This window comes from Mizuhopecten yessoensis, unplaced genomic scaffold, assembly GCF_002113885.1.
Source record: "Mizuhopecten yessoensis strain PY_sf001 unplaced genomic scaffold, ASM211388v2 scaffold11071, whole genome shotgun sequence".
Lineage (NCBI taxonomy): Eukaryota > Metazoa > Mollusca > Bivalvia > Pectinida > Pectinidae > Mizuhopecten > Mizuhopecten yessoensis.
This window is the reverse complement of record NW_018408865.1, coordinates 174,473-199,092: the sequence shown is the minus strand read 5'-3', so window position 1 is coordinate 199,092 and position 24,620 is coordinate 174,473.

The window sequence follows — 24,620 nt, the reverse complement described above, 5'->3', positions numbered from 1 at the left end:
TCAACTCGATAATTGCCATCTCGCTATTCGACTTGTCTTTTGATAAAAATAGCTTTAGTAAACTGTATCACTATTACCTCAACGCTATGCACATTTACTCTGTAGAGTTATGATGATATATCGACCTCAATACATAATACATTAACACACAAGCATATATAAAGCATGCATATCATGGCTGGATTTTAAATATCGGAACTGAACACAATAAAGAAGTAATAAGGTTAGCACATATAGAAATGTTTATAAAATTATTGAGCAAAAACTTTATGATATTTATCGGCAAGAATTATTAACAAACACATCCAACGGTGTCTTTATCTTATAGATATTTTTCTTGTTTTTTTAATTCAAATTCAATTAATTAGGCAAATACAGAAACCTACATAGATATCAAAGATTTTGTAGCTTATGGAACACAAATGATATTGAAGATGAATTTCATTTCATACTTAAATGTAACTTTTATAATGATCTACGGAGTGCGTACTTTAAGCTTTGTTATCACAAACGACAAAGTGTTTTCAAATTGATTCAGCTATTAGATACTCAAAATATTAAATAATTGAACAGGCTAGGAAAGTTCTTGTTTTTTAGCTCAAAACATCTAGATTACTGTTTATAAATTTTTAATTCATATTTCTTTAAAGAGAATACATATCAGTATATTGTAACGGGTTCGTGTTGGTTTCTCCCACCTCTCACAGGTGTGTCTCCCTTTTAAGCCAGAAAAGATCAGCTTGTCACCCCCCAAGGGGAGAGAGCCCCGTGCATAACAATAGCATGACGTCACGTCATCAATGCATTGACGTCACATCAACAGTATAGCAGATCATGGAAGACAACTCTGGATTTGTTGGGAAAACATGCAATCGGCGCTTATATTTCATACAATCACCGCTTTTTGGCAGATTTATGAGTGAAACAAGATGGGAGAAAAACAATCATCCCCTACCTTGAGGGCTTGACAGAGAAATCTCTAACCCTAGGGATGATATTCTCGAATGTCTTACCCTCGGGTAAGACACCAAGTTTTCCGCTTGGATTTGATGAAAATCCGTGACAGTCATTGGTTACAATGAAATGTATGTAGGCCTACATGTAACTAACCATCTTAAAGGGGCATCACGGTGAAGTAACTTTATTTTTTTGTCTTTTTTTTTCAAATACTACATAAACATATCAAGTGAGACTCCTTATGGAAAATAACGATCGGATATGGCTGAAATAGATTCATAAAAATGATTAAATCTAAGAAAATCATCGGTATTTCTACCTGTCTGACCAACGTTTTGTTCAGGGATTTCCCTCTACTAGCGCATGCGCATAGCACACCATTTCTTTGTAAACAAAATGACTGGCCGTGTGAAGTAAGCGAAAGAAAAGTGTTGTACCGTGTCAGCTACGAAACGAAAAGTTGCAAAATGGTCAAAAGATAGCGCAAGGAGTACGTTACGGAATCATTATTGCAGGTGGACAGTATTCAAAGGAGAAAATAACTGCCGTAGCAGTTAGTACGGTGCATGTATTCTTCCGGATAGCCGGTTAAGCTNTAATGGGCATGTATCGGAGAGAGTTTACTTTGTGTTTCTATAAGTATACAGTGGTTTATGCGAAAGGAAGGAATAAGTGACTGGTTAGTTTGATTTTGCCATGAGGCCCTCCAAGGGATAACTGTTGTGAAGGCCCACGGCGAATTTTCGGGGTCATCAAGATACGTGCGCTATTAGATTTACATAATTTATAATATTACCGGGTTCAGTAAAATGGTATGATTTGATTATATTGCTGAATTAAACGATTATTTTTGGTTTTACATGCAAGATTTAAATTAGTACTAATATGAATATATAAAAAATCAGAAAGGTTTGACCCATGGTTGAAGCAGGGATGTGTACACATCCCTGGTTGAGGGAAGGTGTTTAGCCCCGTACCATCTGTACCGGTCACATTCCGGTACTAAATTCAATATATATTTATAAATATCTACTTTATGTTTATGCCTATTATCATTGTTGACATTTAATTGTAAATGTATGACGGGAGAAGGCTGTGATAAATTGAAAAAAACTTGTGCCCCATCCCTTGTTCAATTTTATTGGCAACAAATATGTTTAAAGCTAAATTAATTTAAATTCTGAATATTGGCAAGCGTGCAATTAACTTCTGATGATGAATAATTACTGTTCAATAAGTTTGAATACGGACTCAGAAATCATATTACTTGGTTTCATAGCACGGTAAGAAGTTGCAGTTGCCTAACGGCCCCTCTCTGGGGGCCCCTCTGGAAACCGTCTCATCTCGCTCAGACCACTTGTGTTTACTGCCGAGTCAGGTGACGTTATCGGCGCTATTTTTAGCAGGGCTTTCCCGAACAATTCAAGTGGTCAAACTGGACATTTGGAACGGACTATGAATATGGGAATAGCGAGGTAACATAAGTGGAAGTGCATACAATATATACATTCTTTAAAAAAATATGGCGGCTCTTCACGTGATGTCCCTTTAATGACTTTCTCCCCTTATAATATGCAAATGCTTGAACACTAGCAGTATGTACACGGGTTATGTTTACTATATATACAAGGACACAACCTTACACAACTGATAGGTCCAGAGGGTACGGCACAACACAAATCAAAGAAATACTTATTTCATACCTAACTCTATAATTGCCGTCTCAATTTTGACCTGTCTTTTGTAAAAAATATATAAAAAAGGGCCGGCTGAATGACCAAATATAAAAGAAAGTATGTTCTTATTCACTATTTCAAACGAACATAATTTATTTATCAAATAAACATTAAAACAACGTGTTCAGAATACAGCTAACTGCAGCTGGCGCTATATCTTACAAATAAAATGGACTCAAACACACGCTTAAGCGTAACCGTTCCAGATCTCGTCCTGAAAATAGAACAAGAACAACTTCTATTCCAATATAAATTCGAGTGGGGGTTAGGGTTGGGGTTGGGGGTTGGGGGTATCCCACTATATAGTCTGTCGCGGTGCGCTGCAAAAGCTCGAATGATTAACATAGCTTGTCAGGTAAAGCACGTGCGCCTCGCGCCACGTTACATGCTATACCCTGTGCCTTACAAACACGCCACGCGTGACCCTCACTATAACACAGTGAAGGCCGTAACATTGATAAATACAGTTATTATCTAAAGTTGCGCTACTTAATTATGTCATACAATTATACACCCCAGCATGAATACACGTTACTACGCTTACACATCGTCGTTAGCATGGGAGTACTTCCGTCATATCCTATGCTGGGCTACATTTTCTTCTTCTAAAACATTTAGGTAATTCCAATAAATGGCTGCCAAACCAAACTGTATATCAAATTCAATAATGCATTCCGTTAGCATTAAACAATCCGTGTCACAAAAAAATCCTCCTCCAATATTTCTCAAACATAATTGAGGTACATGCAAAATAAATTTCAGAAAAAATATTTAATAACTGATGAAAAAACTCACTTTTTATATGTTCATTTTCCAAGCTGAATAAAAGTCACAATTCAGGAAAAACTCCTTTAAAACTTGTAAATATCATAAGGTTGGATGTCCATGGAGATGCATTTGTCGGGAATGTAAGAAAATGTGTCAAATCTCCAGAATAATGGCATATATTTCCCCTGAATAAATCACAACTGAGCACAAAGCGAACAAGGCTGACTGAGCTTGGAAAAAAATGAGATTTTATCTGTACGCCATTCACTACAGGTTCTCACTCAGGTAATATGGCTTGACTTGTATCAAAAGTCTTGTTAGCTTTATGAATTATTGTAAAATATCCAATCAAAATACATGTCATCATTCTCGAGATTTGAAGCATTTTCTCACATTTTTATCGACAATAGTCACTACATAGATAATGCATGTACAGGTAAGTTTTTTCATTAATTTCATTATTCATTGCAATTTTGCGCCATTCAAATTCTACAATCAAAAGTTACTTTTCAGACAAAATCAAAAATATTTCCGATAAATCATATCTGCAAAGGTAATTGTTGACATTGTTTTTGACATGAGTATACGAAGCGACTTCCATGCTTTATTCATTTTGAGGAAAGTTATGAGCCCATTCCAAAATATATACACTGACATAACGCTATATGAAATACCTTAACCATAGTATATGATGACTTTTTCCAGTTGTTATAATTGTTGATAATGTAGGTATAGTAATTGTTATTATGTTTATTGTTCATGTCCGTTCACATCTTAGACGGGAACGAACAGTTTCTATACCATCAACGATCATGATATACACACAAAAAAACGCATGAATAGTTCACGAGAGTTTAAAAAAAAAGTTCTTATTTATTCAACTGCATTTTGTGCTCCTTTAAATTAACAGTCATAATAAAAAATAATTAGCAATTTAGGAATACAGTAAATCTCCATTTCCAAATATATCATAAAATATCAAGCTTTTAAAATCTAAGTTAAATCTTTCTTAAAATATCGCCAAAAAGATACGTAAATGAATAAACAATTTCTTTACAAATCGCGTATTTCTGCGATAAAAACAAAATCTCTTCTTCATTTATTTGTTAAAACAGTTCGTGCTATGATAACAAAATAATGCCATATATGTGAAATTATCTTTAACAAATCATGTTTTACAGGTTTTCATTTTTTTTTTTTTTAGATTTCATTTGATTTCAACATAGTTGATTTACTGTTTAAGAATTAAAATGGAAGCTGTACGCGATGTTCCAAGGAGATTCCCTAATATTTTAAGGTAAAAACAAAACTAAGGTTGCAAAAATATCTCTATTATATTAATGAAAACGCATTGGCGTGCTGCTTTTACGTAAATTTTAAACACGTTCTTCGTTCATGTGAGCATAGAAATCATAATGCTAATTTGTCCATTCAGACAATCTGATTAAAATAATCTGTTATATGGCTCCGCCTGAACATCTAAATGTGCCGCGGTCAGGGTCAGGTTCAAGTGTCCTTTAGATGAACCAATCAGAGGCGCGCTGGCAAAAGTTTGCCAGCGAATCGGAATATCATGGTTGATAGATAAATAGCGAGGGGCAACACCGCCATACAGTCTTTCTTCTCTAACAAAGCTTCGAATATTTTTTTCTGTTCGGGTTTCAGACGATCAATCTCAAATAACTTCAGAACTTTCGTCTCATTCTCATCAATGTCCGCCATATTTGTTACAACTCCGAGCGCCCTTTTGAAAGAGGATCTCTGATTGGTCAAAATTTAATGAGTATTCATAAATATAAAGGTCACCGGAACGTGACCCTGACCGCGGCACACTCATATGTTCAGGCGTAGTACGAAGTTAACGAAGTTAATAAGATTGTCCATTCAGATGTCAAGCGTATAACGCATATAAATGAACAGGGACCACAAACGGAGAACTACAACTGGTACGTAATGTATCCGACACCCCTAATAGTGAGGAACAAGATTTGTCTCGGCGAGGAAAGATAGAGTTAACTTCCCTTGTTTCGACAAACACAGACAACATCAGTGAGGATAACCTTCTCTTCAAAAGTTTTCTTCTATCAGAACGTTTGATTTTCACCCTTTGCTCTACCATTCCTCATACCAAACGAAAGGAACGCTTTCGTCCTCTCATTATGAGAGTTTTCTATTCGATGAAACACGAACGACTGAAGGTTATACACTATTTTGGGGAATATTGTGTTAAAAGCACAAAGTTCGAAATGAAATATACTGAGGACGATATTGTGAGAATATTTGTGTTTCTTGGTGACCAAACCAAACCAAGGATAAATCCATCAATTTAACGTCTTTGCGCTTTTTTTAAACTAGAAGAAACTCATTTGCCACATCGATCGTATATACCCACCACTACTTGAAATAACACTGCCTTCTCTTCTACATAAGGCGCAATCACCGATCTTTACTTACACCATGAACACAGGAACGGCTTTATTTACTGAGCTGTACCGTAAGCTTGACGATTTCGATTTTTCCAAAACTGAACTTTTCCTTTCTTTGAAGTACTGTCTCTGTTTCTCAAACCCACCATGTTTAAATTTTCCAGTTGATTAGAAACTTGTTCCGAATTTTATTATTTCCTTTACAGATGTTGACTGCTTACGGACAAACTGACAGCGCAGTGTTTCCAGACATTACAGTTTGATGTAGACTATTTGAATGGGCAAGCGTTTTGGTCACCATCATGAACTTATAGGGAAATTTGCTGTTTCTTTTTGAAATGCGAAGGTCGATGTTTTATAATATGCTCATTAGTGCACCTTGTTGTTTCGTAACCACTATCCCGGGTATTTCTTTGAGGACATCACATTACTGGGATTTGACCTAGATTTACATAGCTGTGAAGTTGACACAAAAGACACTTCTAGACACTTTGTTTTAACATTCTTGTTCTCTTTAAGGGTGTCTTTCTGTTGTTCATATGTTACCCTATATCTATCGATTTTGAGTTTGCTGTTGATGTTGTAAGTGCAAACAAAGTAAGCCTTTAATACATGTCAATACGTAAATATTAACATAATTATCGAGTGTAAAGGGATCCGATACCAGTTTTACCAGCAAAGTAAGCCGTCTTGTCTAACAAACATATTGAAAATGACGGCAGAGACATACCTATTTTTTGTAAGGAAAATGAAGTGTTATGTTTTATATACTTGACAAAGCAGCGTTTCTGAGAGAAACATCTAAATTATTCCCCCAAAAGAGTTCGTTGTTGCAAATTGAGAATTTTGATAGCAGAATATTTTTCTTTTGATTTCGTGTCCTGTCAGTCCTTTTTCTCCATCTCACAAGCGTGTTCTATGATAAGCTGGTACATTGTAGTGGCGTAATTTTGTGTTGGTAATAATGCTCAACAAAATGACGACAACTTTTTCACCCAAAATGTAGTCACTCCTTTGCATTGAACCTAATATATACCGTTGGTATGAATGAGGTAACAAATTATCCAATAGGTAATGGTAAACTTGGAGAAGGTGTCTACGATTTGTTCAAAGAGAGGTTGTTATTGAACCGTATAAGAGTATGCTGATTGGGTCAAAATCGCAGTTATAGATGTTTTCAAATGTGTTTGTTTTGAACAAAAATGGCAATATCATTGCCTTTTCTGAAGAAGTCACATTTAGGCAATACTGCGATGAAACATAGATACCCCAGGAACTTATTTTATGTCTAGAGGGATGACGACAGACAAAGATTTGTGGGTCAATGGAGAAGGAAGCTGTTCTTCAAATGCAGTCTGACATTGGTGTCAATATCAAGTTTCCTTTACGCTGAATGGTAGTCATACCTTTCTGTCGCTCATGAAGACGAGAAAGATACTCGTACATATTGTAAAGAAGGTCATGTTGCGAGGAAAAAATAATGTACATACGAGTAGAAAACTCGATGTTTACCGGACTTTGGTTTATAACAGAGTTTGGGAGAGACACAATGGAGAGGAGGAGTGAGAGATGTCAAAGAGCGTTTATTGTTGAGACAGCGTAGCCCTCGTTCTTTGCTCTATCGCTTTGGTGTTCTCTGACGGCTATACACGGTATTAAAACGGTTCTAATTTTAGATAGGAACTACACTAATCGATTGGCTGATTTTGTACATACTTCTGTAGGACATATTGTGTATATGGTTATTAACGATACGTACGTAAGCAACGTTAATCTCAGACGATTCCTTCTGGAAGTATCAGAAGGGATGACCAAAAAGAAATCATCGACAGTATATATATATATATACAATGACCTTTCTTGTAGTACAAACTTTCCTACTGAACCCCATGTTGCCCTTTATTTATGTAACTTACTGTCTTAATGACTTATCTCCCCTGAAAATATGCAAATATTTTGAACAGCTGTAATATACATACGATATTTGTTTGGTATATATACAAGTTGAAGACGCTATATTTGTGATAGGTCCGGAGGGTACGGCACAAAAAGAAGCACACAAACAAACACACTAATAACTTAATAATTGCCGTCTCACTATTTGACCTGTCTTTTGATACAGGGTTTTTAGTCAAGTTGTTCTGCTTTTTGTAAGGAAATGTATAAGACGTATTGTATACGTCAGGGTTGAACCATTGTGTTCAAATCGTGGGAATGTTATCACAAGGGGATCCATTACATAAAGTAGGAGATCAATTTTTATCAAACTTACAAAAATGGTTATTAATTGTGTCTCCATAAATATGCTGTGTTGTGCATGCATCAGACAATGACTAAATATATATTTCGTGTTTTTTTTGGTTATTGTACACAATAATCTTAGTAAAATATTACCTAAACGTGATATTACGGACTAAGTCAGCAATGTTGTTTCAAATTACTCTTCTGTGTAATTATTGTAAATATAACATGTTCATAATTAAACATGGCTAAAAACACATCGTATCTACGCTACACCAAAGATTTGTTGAATAAGATATTGTATAAAGTTAACGCTTGAGCTTGTTTGGTTTGGTTTAGTATTGTTTAACGTCCTATCAACAGCTATAGTTATTTCAGGACGGCCTCTCCTGTGTGCAAGATGCATGCGTGTAGTGTATGCGTGTGTGTTTTGGGAAGCTGCGATATGCTCGTGTTTGACTCCTTGTGAAAGCGCGGAACTGATGCCGACTTTATAGTGCTAACTCACTGAAACATACTGCCGAAGACTCACAGCGGGACACCCAACCCGGTCACATTATACTGACAACGGGCGAACCAGTCGTCCCACTCCTAAATTGCTGACGTTTAGCAGGAGTAGAAACTACCATTTTTACAGACCCTGGTATGTCACGGCCAGGGGACAGAACCCAAAGCCTTCCCCACAGGGGCGAACGCTCAATGAAAGGCCAAAAGTGAGGCATTGTCAATTGATTAGGAAAAGAAATTTGTTTAGAAAGAAGAGAAAAGATAAGATCCCAAATCAAATCCTGATTTTGAGATTATGCTACGTGACAATGGTCGCACTCAGCTGCGATCGATCAATGAAGCTGAAGACGGTAATTGACAAGGACCTGCTGGTCTAAAACAGATTTTAAGTATTGTAAAATATTTCGTTGTATTTGATCGGCAAAGACTCACAACTCGAGAGTAAGATATATGGCTCAGTACAAGGATTATGCCAAGTACTGACCTCAACACTAATATTCATGGGTTGCAATGTCTAGGATTCATTTAGTACTTATGTCCTATACTTCCCTACCTTTAAATAAGTTGTAATGGTGAACCAAAATTGCATCGCCCTAAAACAAACATCGCAAGAAATGTGCAACAAAAACAAGAGGCTACTGGCCACGTATCTCACTGGCATATGATATATTGTGCTGAACAACTTTTTATAACAACGTGTTATATCAATATCAAGTCATACCAAAATACAAAATCACCAAGTAAACAAAGGTCATATGTCAAATTGGTCAAATGGTGTCGTTCTGAAAAGTATTACAATATAATGAAATCAACCGTTAAAACTGATTGCTGCAACTTGGTAATGTAAAAAAGCATATCCGTTTGCTTTTACATCTGAACTTATTATCTGATGATTAACAATAGTATATAGAGAAGGCTTCATACGCAACTGATAAAGGGCTAATGGTGTGAAAAATTGTCCATTCTTTTATAGGAAAAATCTTTTTATTTATTCGACTCACGAAATGGTCAGCTCTAATGTATTTTATTCCTTTAATCCAATAATGATGTTTTGTTTATCACTAATGGTTCTCTATCGCGCTAGCAAAATATAGCCTGGCGGAATGGCATACGTACTCATACACTGACCTCTTGTTTTCATTAAGCTCACTGTAAAGTCGTTTTGTATTTATTATAACTTTGGTATTTTTGTAAGTTTACCATACATTGGTGTTAACCTAAATATCTCGCTCCTTCGATTTCACTTTAATTACACATGTCTTTTACTGATATATCGTGTTTCTTATGAACTTAATACTGTACAAGAATTTGCATTTTCAGTCTTCAGTTCAAAAGCCATCGCCACAGTTCGATGCAATATGAGTATCATTCATAGTTACGTCGCTTTCGTGTTTACGTTCTTGTTTATATAGAACTGGACCGACAATGCGCCATCATCAATACACTCTCATACAGAAAGGTCGGATACATAATAATCAATCGATAGACGCCCAAAAAGGATTTTGGAATTATTAAAGACAGCAAAGCAAATTTCGATAAGGTAATAGACCATGTAAATCACAGAGATGTTTATAAGAACCCCTGAATTCAGAACTAGAGGAAAATATATATAATGACTGTGGTAACGTATTTTGAAATAGAATTGAGGTTTCTCTTGTGAAACCAATTTCTATTATAAATACTTACCACAGTCATTAGGTGAGTTCCCGCCCAGCCTCCCCTTGTCTCCTTGGCTCTCACTTTTTTGGGCTTTGGAATTATGAAGTGGGAAGCATGGTTTCGTGTCTGATCACATGCGTGAGTACTGCCGTCTGATTAGTGGGTTTTCCAGGGGTTCCCCATAGGGGGAAAAATTCTTTATTTACGTATGTAAAGAGCCAAGTAAGGTTGGAATATGCTTTATAATGACTGTGGTAAGTATTTATAATAGAAATTGGTTTCACAAGAGAAACCTCAAATTTTAATAGCTGAATTATGGAACTTTGCAAGTATTGTAACAACCTAATTTTAATTTCCTGGTTAGAAATATTATCAAATATTTAATTTCTGAAAACATTTTTGAAATTGTCTTAAGAACAAAAACGAAGTTCGTGTTCTCCTGAAGCCAGAATCATTACCGATATGTAAACACAACCACGATGTGCAATCTTTCGATGTTTGGTGTTGTCTAAACCTCATCATTCAAGTTTACATTCAATGTAGCACTCCCAAACCGCATTGTAATCTCAGCTAGCTACAGGTTTAATATTACGTTGATTTTCGATGTTTTCTCATGGCATAATTATGTTTTGAACAAGACAGGATTATTTAATGCAGCGAACCGTATATCCAATATGGCGCAGGTGAAGCGTAACTCGCGATATGACATCCGGTTACCAGTGACCAATGGTAAGGCCAAGAGCAAGTTGCCAATATCTGTATTATACGTCTCTGGTTTCATAGTGCGGTAATAAGTTGCAGTTGCCTGACGGCCCCTCTCTGGGGGCCCCTTTGGAAACCGTTTCATCTCGCTCAGACCACTTGTGTTTACTGCCTAGTCAGGTGACGTTATCGGCGCTATTTTTAGCAGGGCTTTCCCGAACAATTCAAGTGGTCAAACTGGACATTTGGAACGGACTATGAATATGGGGATAGCGAGGTAACATAAGTGGAAATGCATACAATACATACATTCATTAAAAAAATATGGCTCTTCACGTGATGTCCCTATAAATCTATCAGGTGAATGATTCATTAAAATAGCTGTTTGAAATCCGAAATGAAATGAAAACATAAGTCTGTATTTCTTTACCTCGATGTGCAAACCACATTTAACGATATCAATACGTAAGTAGTTTTGTCTACAGATTAAGCATCTACTTACTTAACTTCAAACACTATTGCAAAACGCACTAGGTTGAACTTTATACTCTAGAAATGGAATTAATGCAAGTAGGGTCTTGAACAACTCAAATAATCGTTTGACAAATATTGAGCATCCTCTTTGCCAAAATTTATGTCTGTTGACTTTTCCACTCTTTAAACTTCAATTTCTCACTCAACTTCACCTTTTTAAAGAAATTTGTTTCCTGATATAAGTGGACAGCGATATGAAAAAAAGGTTGTAAATGAGTTTTAGTGAACATTTAAAAAATAACAAAATAAAATAAAAACGAACAAAGCAAAAGAGAAATTAATGAGCATAAAATCATGAGAATGACTGCTATCTGTGTTGGCAATATCTTTGCTCAGTTTGTTGGTAATATTTTCCAGCAGACGGTAGGCATTCGTTTGGGACGATTTCGAGTCTCCGATGTAAAACATTATTTTTCTTGACAGTAACATCCGTGCTTCCCAAACTTACGGTATTTACATGGTGCAGTTGATTCGTTATTCAAGAGCTTTCGCCGAATATCATGATTCCGATACAGATGTCGACTGCTGATTGACATACTAACACAACACGGTTTCCAATAGTGCAGGTTGATGAAGATTATGGACATGCTTTGTAGTCCCTTTCGTGATATCATTGGGGATTATGCTATTCCTTTGTATGATACGAACGTCGTTTTTTCTGATGTCCATTAGTGTGTCTCGTTGTTTCGTTATCCCGCAATGATGGTGTGACATTCCTTGGATTTAAACTATATTTACATGGCTGGTGTAATCAAAAAAGATTTTCACACTTCCCCTTCTGAAACACCTGGTCTAAAATTCATTTGTTCTTTTTTCAAGGGTCTCCATATAAATAGTTACATTATTAATATTATGTCCTAACTTGATCGATTTAGAGTACGAAATAAATTTTGCTAACGCTTCAGTTTACTTTTATTTTGAAGGTGCATTAGAATTCGAATTATTTAAAAAGAGAAAAACATTTTGGTAGTTTTCCGTAAGTATTTATTTTCTCAGTTATTTTTCTCAGATTTTATTTCGCTGAAGACCACTTCAAACGATCGACAAAAGTCCTATTCGTTGGCGGATTGATTGCAAATAGTTTCCTTTTGAAAATATAAACCCATGAAAGGGCGCCCCTAAATGCACCAAAACAACACAATACTAAGTAAGTAGACTCAGTATCCTTAGTTCACTAGGTCAGAGTGTTTTTTAGCATAGTTGTTTATTAGAAATCTTATAGAGTTAGAGAAAAGAAACTGAATTCCGGAGCTTCAACCTTCAGTGTATTCAGAACTTAACTCAATAATATGAAAAGATAACAACAGTAGTTAGGGATACACCCAAACAACATGAACCAAGAAACCACTAAAACAACATGAACCAAAAATATATATAAAAAAAGGGAGCAACTAGAATCGAGGTTACATAAAAAACAAAAAGTAAGACATTTAAAAACTGTCCCCAATAAGAACGTACACAAACCCTGAGAGCTTTCATGTACCCCATACGACACCCGTTACGACCATGTCTCCTGCTAACTCAAGAAAAGTATTCACGGTCTGAATGTGAAGATCATAGAAAGTATAATTCCATTAATTTATTTGTCTTGGAATAATCAAAATAATACTTTACAATGACCCTCTGCGATTAGCACAATATAAGTTTCTCTGGCGAGGAAGGCGGAGTTATCTTTCTTTGCCAAGTCAAAATGTGAACTTGAATACTTGAATAATGATGTAGCATGGAATTGTTTTTGTGCAATGTACAGACTTGTGTGCAAAATATGAATACGCTTAGTTTGTAAGACATGTAATCATTATGGCTCAGAGTAAAAATATATATAGATCTATAAATAGGCATAAATATTAAGAAAGAAAGTCACTTAAAAGATAGTGAGTGTTAAATCAATGGTAATACCAAAAGTATAGATATGATAAGAAAATATTGCACTTACACGTAACAATCTTACAAAAGTGCACTTATTACATTCTACCGGAAGAAAAGAAACATTGACTAGTGTAATTAATGCTTTACGAACGGTTTTGACTTTTCCTAGCCTTCGGTTGGAATTATAGCATCGATACTGGCCGCAGGTCGGTGGTTTTTCTGTGGACACACCAGTTTGCCTCCACCAACAACGCAATGAAGCTGTTAATGGGACGTAAAACACAAATCAACCTAACATTATAACATCGACCAGTCCACTGTCATGAATATTTTATCCACTCCGTCGTCATATCCTGACCTCGAGTCGGAATTGTAGAAACTTTGACCACTGCAATTAATGTTTTACATACTTTTCTTCATTAAGCCACTCTGCAGTCTGTAGTCTTAATTCTTATCATTGGATGATTGAAAAAGGTAGATGTTCTGAAGATATCACAAGGACAACTTACGTAGACATTGAACACGCATTATTGGTCAAAACACAGCCATTCAATTTTTAATTACTACCAGAAATTACAACAGAGAACACACGAACTCTGAGACTATGTCGCCAGTGATGCTATATATGTCATTATTAAAAATATATATATATATTTCGATCACAAGAGAGACTATTAAGTGATGTGTCATTCACAAATACTGTACGAATAATTCAAATGTCCGTCTTTAAACCACAGTTGTTATAAAGTTGTAATTCATTGTTTCTTTTGTGTACAGGACAGGACATCCTTACATTAGATGCATTATCGGTAAACACCCAAGCTACCTGTGATTGTATTAGTGATAGTGTTAAGTCATCCTCCATATCCAGGGGTTACTTTCACTTTCGCTCTCTGCATAGGGACAGTGAGCGTAACCCTTGGATATCGAGGATGGTGTTTAGTATACTTCAACAGGTAAAATATTGGACATTTACGCGCAATTGCCTACAAACCACTCGGTTAAAGTATAAAATGGACAATGAATGATATCAATGCTATGTTTAAATCATCTTTACTCGCAACACGTCTATTAAACATTGTTTACGGAACATGTTTTTGGAAGACAAAAAATGAAATGTAAAAAAAAATCCTTTTAAAATTGTATCGAATAAAAAGCAAAAAGTACAATGGACAGGCCCTCCCAATAAAGAAGACCGGTGATCCAGGGCAGAAAATCCTTTTCTATTCAATCCATGTCAATCTGGCCACAGAAATCATATACTATTATAGATTTTCAAAAGTAAAATACCAGTAGATATCAACTATTAAAAATCCGGTTATCAAATTGACACTTAAAAGTTGCTTACGAAGGTCCGACATGCGTATAAGGGTAATTAAATATGATAATAAAAAGGATATTGAAGTCACATTGCTGGATTTTAAATATCGGAACTGAACACAATAAAGAAGTAATAAGGTTAGCACATATAGAAATGTTTATAAAATTATTGAGCAAAGATTTTATGATATTTATCGGCAAGAATTATTCATTATTTTATGTTTATCAATTTTCTCTTCCACAAGGCTATTAACCGCAAACTATTTATTAATTTATTCAATATATCCAAAGTTCAACATTGATTTCTTGAGTGAAGTAATAAAAAACCCAAAAACAGTGAAGGTCTATGACAGAAATCTCGGTAATGGAACTTAGTAATGCAAGTTACGTAACAAACAAGTTATCTCCCCTGATGATATGCAAATATTGTGAACAGTGTTATTATGCACACGAGCTAAATGTTCGGTATATATACTTTGGCTGGTTATTTGTGCTTCCGACAGGTCCGGAGGGTACGGCGCTCAAAATAACAATACAATTTCAATCAACTCGATAATTGCCGCTATTCGACTTGTCTTTTGATAAAAATAGCGTAAGCAAACGGTATCACTATTTACCCATTACCTCAACGCTGTGTACATTTACTCTGTGCAGTTATAATGATATATCGACCTAAATACATAATACATAAACACACAATCATATATAAAGCATGCATATCTTCAACTTCAAATTTATATGTACTTCATTGTTCTTCATAGTAGAAAGGAAACTGGCAAATGGATTTAACATATCGGAACTGAACAAAATAAATAAGTAATAAGGTCAGCATCAATAGAAATGTTTATAAAATTATTGAGCAAAGATTTTATGATATTTATCGGCAAGAATTATTAACAAACACATCCAACGGTGTCTTTATCTTATAGATATTTTTTCTTCTTTTTAATTCAAATTCAATTAATTAGGCAAATACAGAAACCTACATAGATATCAAAGATTTTGTAGCTTATGTAACACAAATGATAATGAAGATGAAATTCATTTCATACTTAAATGTAACTTTTATAATGATCTACGGAGTGCGTACTTTAAGCTTTGTTATCACAAACGACAAAGTGTTTTCAAATTGATTCAGCTATTAGATACTCAAAATATTAAATAATTGAACAGGCTAGGAAAAATCTTGTTTTTTTAGCTCAAAACATCTAGATTACTGTTTATAAATTTTTAATTCATATTTCTTTAAAGAGAATACAAAGCAGTATATTGTAACGGGTTCGTGTTGGTTTCTCCCACCTCTCACAGGTGTGTCTCCCTTTTAAGCCAGAAAAGATCAGCTTGTCACCCCCCAAGGGGAGAGAGCCCCGTGCATAACAATAGCATGACGTCACGTCATCAATGCATTGACGTCACATCAACAGTATAGCAGACGATGGAAGACAACTCTGGATTTGTTGGAAAAGTATGCAATCGGCGCTTATATTTCATGCAATCACCGCTTGTCGGCAGATTTGTGAGTGAAACAAGATGGGAGAAAAACAATCATCCCCTACCTTGAGGGTGTGACAGAGAAATCTCCAACCCTCGGGATGATATTCTCGAATGTCTTACCCTCGGCATAGCCTCGAGTAAGACATCAAAAATATCATCCCGAGGGTTGGATATTTCTCTGTCACACCCTCATGGTAGGGGAAGATTTTATTAATCCGCTCATTTTCGATGTGTTGTATATTGAAGCTACTAAACATATATTTGGTATGATGTACACTGAAAAACATATATTTGGTATGATGTACACTGAAAAACATATATTAAGTATGATGTACACTGAAAAACATATATTTGGTATGATGTACACTGAAAAACATATATTTGGTATGATGTACACTGAAAAACATGTATATGTATGTTTACTTTTCAATGTGCTATAAAGTATACGGGGAAGAAAACAATTTCTTTTGTATTATAAGTATCATTACAATTGTCTTTATTGCTAATTAATTCACTGAACCTAATTGTACTACAACAATATCGTTCATTGTGCTATGTTGTACTACAATGTATATCATTTTGAAATCAAACTTTGGTGTAACCTATACCATACACTGTAGTAAATTATTGTATTAAAATGTATTGCTGTGATGTATGCCATTATATCGTGGTATATTTCATTTTATTACATACTTACTAATAAATACTGTTTTTTTTGTGTGTATATGCGATACGACACAATTGTTCTAACCCATATCAGCCCTCGCCGTATCAGCCCTCTCCGTTTCAGCCCGCAAAACCCGTATCACACCCCTTTTGGAAAATTTTCATTTTTCAATATTTCAAAAGAAATATAGATCATACGATAGTAGCTTTTATAAGTAAGTATGTAATAAACAGATTAAAGCATGCCCTTTTCCATATTACACCCAGTATCAATCCTCGACCAATATAAGACCTCGGGCCTTCGGCCCTTGGGCTGATATTGCAGTCTCGGATTGATATTAGGTGTGATATGGAAAAAAGCATGTATTATTCTCTATGTAATATGCCGTAGTGTTTTGCCATTGTACTGTATATTTATGGTATATGTGATTGTACATTGCTGTACCATTAAAGTGTAAAACAATGTATCATTATGTGATGTATACTCTGTCCTATGGCACAAGGAAATAAAGAAACAAAACTGAAACTAAACTAACGTAATACATTAGCCAAGGGAAAAAGGTACATTTCGAGAGGATGTCCATGGTCGGTTCGAAGAGACTGGTTATTGTTAATGAACCGTTACGCTGTCTGAGGCGGAATGGCAGTAGTAAAACGTTGAATTTGAAAGCAACTGCGATACCATTTCTATTTGGAAGCGGCTACGTTAAGGGATTGCGATGCTATTGCTATTGAAACATGTATACTCCTGAAAACAGTGATATTTTGGTAAGTCGGTTTGCGGACGGATCCATAAGATTGATGGTCCAATGCTAAAAGGAACCCGGTATTCGAGTGATCTTGTTGAAAGTAAACTTTTAATTGTTGTCATTAACGTGAGAATGTCTTTTTTTTGGAATATCACTTTTAGATCGATTTTCGGTAAAAATGCCACCCCCAATGATCCTTTAATGGAAAAATGCCCCCCCCAATGATCCTTTAATGGAAAAATGCCCCCCCCAATGATCATATAATGGCAAAAATGCCACCCCCCATGATCATATAATGGAAAAAATGCCACCCCCAATGATCCTTTAATAGAAAAATACCACCCCCCATGATCCTTTAATGGAAAAAAGCCACCCCCAATGATCCTTTAATGGAAAAAAGCCACCCCCAATGATCCTTTAATGGAAAAAAGCCACCCCCAATGATCCTTTAATGGAAAAATGACACCCCCAATGATCATATAATGGCAAAAAAGCCACCCCCAATGATCCTTTAATGGAAAAAAGCCACCCCCAATGATCCTTTAATGGAAAAAAGCCACCCCCAATGATCCTTTAATGGAAAAAAGCCACCCCCAATGATCCTTTAATGGAAAAATGCCCCCCCCAATGATCATATAATGGTAAAAATGCCCCCCCCAATGATCCTTTAATGGAAAAATGCCGCCCCCAATGATCATATAATGGCAAAAATGCCCCCCCCAATGATCATATAATGGCAAAAATGCCACCCCCCATGATCATATAATGGAAAAAATGCCACCCCCAATGATCCTTTAATAGAAAAATACCACCCCCCATGATCCTTTAATGGAAAAAAGCCACCCCCAATGATCCTTTAATGGAAAAATACCACCCCCAATGATCCTTTAATGGAAAAATGACACCCCCAATGATCATATAATGGCAAAAATGCCACCCCCCATGATCATATAATGGAAAAAATGCCACCCCCAATGATCCTTTAATAGAAAAATACCACCCCCCATGATCCTTTAATGGAAAAAAGCCACCCCCAATGATCCTTTAATGGAAAAAAGCCACCCCCAATGATCCTTTAATGGAAAAAAGCCACCCCCAATGATCCTTTAATGGAAAAAAGCCACCCCCAATGATCCTTTAATGGAAAAATGACACCCCCAATGATCATATAATGGCAAAAATGCCCCCCCCAATGATCATATAATGGCAAAAATGCCACCCCCCATGATCATATAATGGCAAAAAAGCCACCCCCAATGATCCTTTAATGGAAAAAAGCCACCCCCAATGATCCTTTAATGGAAAAATGCCACCCCCAATGATCATATAATGGTAAAAATGCCACCCCCAATGATCCTATAATGGTCCATTATAGGATCTTTGGGGGTGGCATTTTACCGAAAATCGATCTAAATCCCCATCTGATCTATACGTCATCACCGTCATCCTGGTAAAACACTAATAGCTTCCTTCCAACTTTTCGGCTTATGATAATATCTACTTGGCTTATTCAGTGAAGCATCAGAGGAGTAAACAAGAGGTCCCGGTTTTGATCCCTTGACGAGGCACTGAAATACATGTAGCTGTTGCATATTATTAACGCATTCACTCCTGAAGACACAATTAAACGCCTCCAATTCAAAGGTTGGAATAGTTCATTACGAAATTTCAGGGATGAATGAGATAATGTTTGTGTAGCCGACACAGAGTTTTCCAGTAGCAGTAAACGAGGATCGAAGTCACTAGTCACGTCGTTTTGGATGTTAGGTTTGGTGGCTTATTTGTGCCATTTCGTTATTTCGTTATTTCGCCAAGAAAAAAAGAGATTTTAAGTTTACTCAATGTCGTGATCTTGCCGCGAAATAACGAAAACACGAAATAACGACAGTTGTAGGTCGATAATTATCGCGTTATTATTTCGTCTTTTCGCTCGAATTTTTGTCGAGATGACGAAAATTTAGATACAAATATAATGTTATTTCGCCGCGAAATAACGAAACAGCGACATTCTATAATTTAAAATCTTGTTATTAACGAATGGCACAAATAAGCCACCATAATCAGGTGTTGTGGGAATTCAAACGTCGTGTAAATAAATGTGTCTCAAAACAATATTCAGCTGTTTGTACATGCAGTCGTGTATAGCTAGGTGTATATACACATTATGACATACACTATACGCTATATTCGATATACAATAAATCATTTTTGAGATGATCCTCGTTTTAGGGCTTAACTTAAAAACAAAGAAATTGTTTATTACTTCGTTGTTTTCAAGATATTCACTGATACCATGATTTCTGTGATAGATGTCGACTGCTTACGGACAAACGTTCAACACAGATTTTCTTAAGATGGAGGTTGATCACCAATGTGATTTTCATTAAGAAATATTCTATTTCCTTGTGTGACATGAAGGTAGATGTTTCGATTAGACTCATTAGAGTGCCTTTTTGTTCCATTGTCACTACCCCGGGTCTGGATTTGAGGACATGGCATTACTTGAATCGGACCTAAATCTTTATGACTGGCCTGTGTCGTCGATGAAGCAGATCACACTTTCGTTTATGGAACATTTGGTAATATTTTCCTTCTACATTTCTATGTGCGAGAAACGTTCCTTTGTTCATATTTTCCGTATTGTTATCGCTTTTGATTTGAATTACGGCTTTGTTGATTTTTTTGTAGTCTATCACATATTCTCTTAGAATTTCGAATTTGAATGGTCTGGATCATCGAGTTACAAATATAACGATGTGGCTGATTGGTGCATTATAGATTGCATTATTATATCTGCCTTACACTGAAACAAAATAGCATATATGAAGTTAATTAATGGCTCAGGGGCTCACATAGCCTATCTGATGCTTAATCAGGTGCCATAGGCTAACATAGCCTATCTTCTGCTAATTGCTGGCTCATAGGCTCACATAGCCTCTCTGATGCTTAATGAGGGCTCGTAGGGTCACATAGTCTATCTGATACTTAATGTGGACTCGTTGGCTCACATAGCCTCTCTGATACTTAATAAGGGCCCATAGTGTCACATAGTCTATTTGATGCTTAATGAGGGACCATAGGCTCACATAGCCTATCTGATGCTTAATGAGGGACCATAGACTCACATAGCCTCTCTGATGCTTAATGAGGGACCATAGGCTCACATAGCCTATATGATGCATAATATGGGCTCGGAGACTCACATAGGCTATCAAGGAAATCCGCCATCTTGGATCCCAGATGGCGCCTTAGCAACCACCTGAACCTACAGCCCCCCCTCTCCCCTGCATCATCATGGATTGTGTATTGCTGTGACGTTATCAATTTTAGTGTTACCGACGGACTTATCTCCCCCGTTTTCAATAGGTGTTATATTGCGTGTGACGTCATCAATTTCGTGTTATGGAATTAGCTCCCCTTGTTTCTAACTTTTACCTTCTGATTTCAGGTATTCTCTCCGGGACTCTCTCTCTCGATTATTTTCGCGTTATCGCCGGAATTATCTCCCCCTGTTTTCAATAGGGTGCGTGTATTTCGTGTGACGTCATCAATTTTGTGTTAATGGCGGAATTAAATCCCCTGTTTTAGCATTTTGCTTCTGATTTCAGGTATTCTCTCTAGGACTCTTTCAACGATGTTTCGTTGTTGATTTTTCTCTCTTTTTTTTCTTAAACATTCACGGCATATTTACAATGTTTTCGAGTGTGGTATTACATTGCGATGACCTTTTTTTCGTGTAGGAAATGAGTCTGTCGGTGCTCTGGAAGATGTTGTAGCAGGTGATGTTGCGTCCTTGTTTGAACTAAAAATAATAGTTAACACGTGGACAATTCACAATAGTACATTAGCTAACGGTATGATAAAATAGTAAGGTAAGTGATTCTATTTGGACAATATAGTGTAATAATACTGACCGCTTGCACGTCGTTGTCTATACATTCTTTGACGATGTTGTTTTCTAATGCGCTCCTTGTTGTATGATATGTTTTGTCGTTCCTTTCTGTACATGTCTGCTTGCTGTTGTATTAATTGGTGTTGGTGGAGGAAGTTGGATAGACTGTATAAGCTTGTCTTATGATTCGGTGATGAAGAGTGTGTCGTCAATGTCTGAGCTTGTCAGAGTCGAACGTGAAGCTTTAGATGACGTCACGGTCGTCGAACGTGACGTCCCTATCATCGATCGATATCCGCTCTTAACTCAGGCCCGCATGTCGCAGAGGTTAGAACGTTAGAGCACGGGGTGTGTGGTCGCGGGTTCGATGCGCGTCGGCTTCATTTTTTTGAGGGACGCAGATTTGGCCGACTTATCTGACATTAAAGAACACAACGAAGGCACGTGGTTCTTGCTCGTTGTCAAGATCATTTTTCGCGGTACGCTTGGGTTCTACCCCTGAAAAACAAGAAAGCCAGTACGGTGTTAGAAGCTTTTAAAACTATTTTCGGCAAACGAAAACCAAACATCATAAGAAAAGATCACGGAAAAGATTTTGCGAGTAAGTTATTTCAACAGTATTGTCAATCTGTAGGTGTTACGCTGGTCTTAAGTCACAGCACTCATAAAGCTGCATTTGACGAATCGTTTATAGGGAAGTTTAAAAATATTTTGTACAGACACTTTCATTCCAATCAGACGTTTAAGTTTACCGACATCTTTCCCGATATCGTTCGTTGTTATAACGGCAGGGTTCATTCGGCACTGCACGGATTATCGCGTAAAGAAGTAACGAAAGACAATCCTTAAGAGGTCCTACGTAGAAAAGGCCAGCACAGAAACGGGAAGAAAGTGCATCGCACGAAGAGTAAATATAAATTTAAAAGGGCGATGAAGCGAGATTGAGTTATAAAAGACGTCAATTTCGAGGAGGATGGCAGCAGAAATGGACGGAAGAAATATTTGTAGTGTCTCACAGATATTATCGAGGAGACATTCCTGTGTTTAAAGTCGAAGATTTCGACGGCGAACCGATACAGGGATCGTTTCACGAATACGAACTGCAGGGAGTACACCGAGACAGAGACACCAAATGGAAAATCGAACAGATATTGAAAAAGAAGGTAAAAGGTCAAACGCAAGTCATCCTGAGATGGTTGGGATGGCCTAAGAAATTCGATTCTTGGATTGCCGAGAGGGACATGAATTAGTATATATTGAAGTCGTTAGATTGAAGCGAAAAAAAATCATTCCGTCGTCATGCCTCACGCGTGTCCGGCATGTTCCAAACCGTATGCATTGCAAAATTCTCTGTGGAATCACGTGGCGAGAAAACACTTTTCTCTACCTAATCCTAGACTCGAGGTACGGCGTTTGCCCGCGCAATTTAGCGGAAATACCTCGGTCGTTTCGTACGACTATAATCTGCCGTACGAATTGACGTCTACGCCACTATATTTCTTCCCGCCCGCATGCGAGGCCCATTTCTTTCCCTAGAAACATCCGTTCACGTGCATCGTCGCGGGTCCTACCGGAAGAGGAGAAAACGTGTTCGTGAAACGCTTCCTGGTAAACGTCGATCGCATGGTGACTCCTAACCGGACAACGTTGTCTGGTGTTACGGAGAATACCAGACGTCGTACGGGTTCGTAGACAGCGTCAAGTTTAAACAAGGTCTACCGATCCGACTCTCAAACACCTAGTCATCATCGACGATCTGATGATGGAAGCCGACGATTTCGTAGCTTCGCTGTTAACCAAGAAAAGTCATCACGTAAACATAAGCGTCATGTACATAGTACCGAATCTATTTCACCAGACGAAGTATCACAGAAACATCAGTCTTAACGCCCATTACATCATGCTGATGAAAACCCCCAGAGATTCGTCGCAGATAAGACGTCTTTCTCAGCAAATGATTCCGGGAGGAGGTACGCTATTACAAGAAGCATATTCAGCAGCACCGTCTAAACCTCACGGCTATTTACTCGTCGACTTAAAACACGCCGGAAGAAGTTCGATTACGTTCGTTCGTTTTCCCGGGAGAATATCAAAAGGTGTATTCCGTTTAAACGTTTGAAAAAGAACCGAAAAAGGTATAAATATACTAGTTTTGGTTAGGTCTCAGAAATTATTGGGATATTATTCATGTTAGGATGTCAAACATAGAAAAACACGCTAGAGAATTGGAGTTGTTATGCAACGCTAAACCTGGCTTCAGAAAAGCGGTCATAGAAACCGGGACCGGGACTCATTGCTAAGGTGGCTTCGATATATTTAAATGAGAATCCGTCACGTGGTCATGTCTGGACGCGACGTGCACTCTAGACCCAAACCGCCCGTCTCGACGTCCGTGATGTCGCTGAACGCCTTGGACGGAGAAATGAATAGGACGTTAGATAGGCTGGACATGACGGACTGCCAAAAAGCGACGTTATACGATCAGCAACTTAGGAAATACGTCCATCGCTATAGAGAATTCTTAGGTAGGGGCAGTACTACGCCTACCGTTGTCCCCGAGCCTCAGGTAGAATCCGCAAACGAAGTCGACCACATAGAAAATGTCATTTTAGAAAGCATTCCGCGCGGAGCTCATTCTAAAACTAAACTGTTGTTGGGAAGATTGAAAGACGTCTTTCAATGGAACGACCGCGGCGAATTCGGAAACAAAGGAAGCTCCGTGATTCCAGGATCGAATCGGTTGGATTAAATCGGTAATGTCGCACGTCCGTCCGCACCCAAACACGTGGTTCCCAAGGGTCTCGACGAATTCCTGGGTGCACTCCAACGCTCGAATGCACCCAAAAGTTGGATAAGTAATAAGACGTACAACTTAAGAATGCAAAAGCTGTCCCTCGCGACGCCGACTAGGAGATATGTTAGAACTCCCTAGCGCACGCCCGAGCTACGTAACATACCTGAAACGTCGAGCGAAGACGACGACGACGACAGCGGTTTTCTCTCCTCGTTCCAAACTAGTCTTCAGTGCGAAAACAACACATGTGGTTGACTTATTAGTCAAGCGAATCACCAAAACATCTATAAATGGGAACTCGCTTTC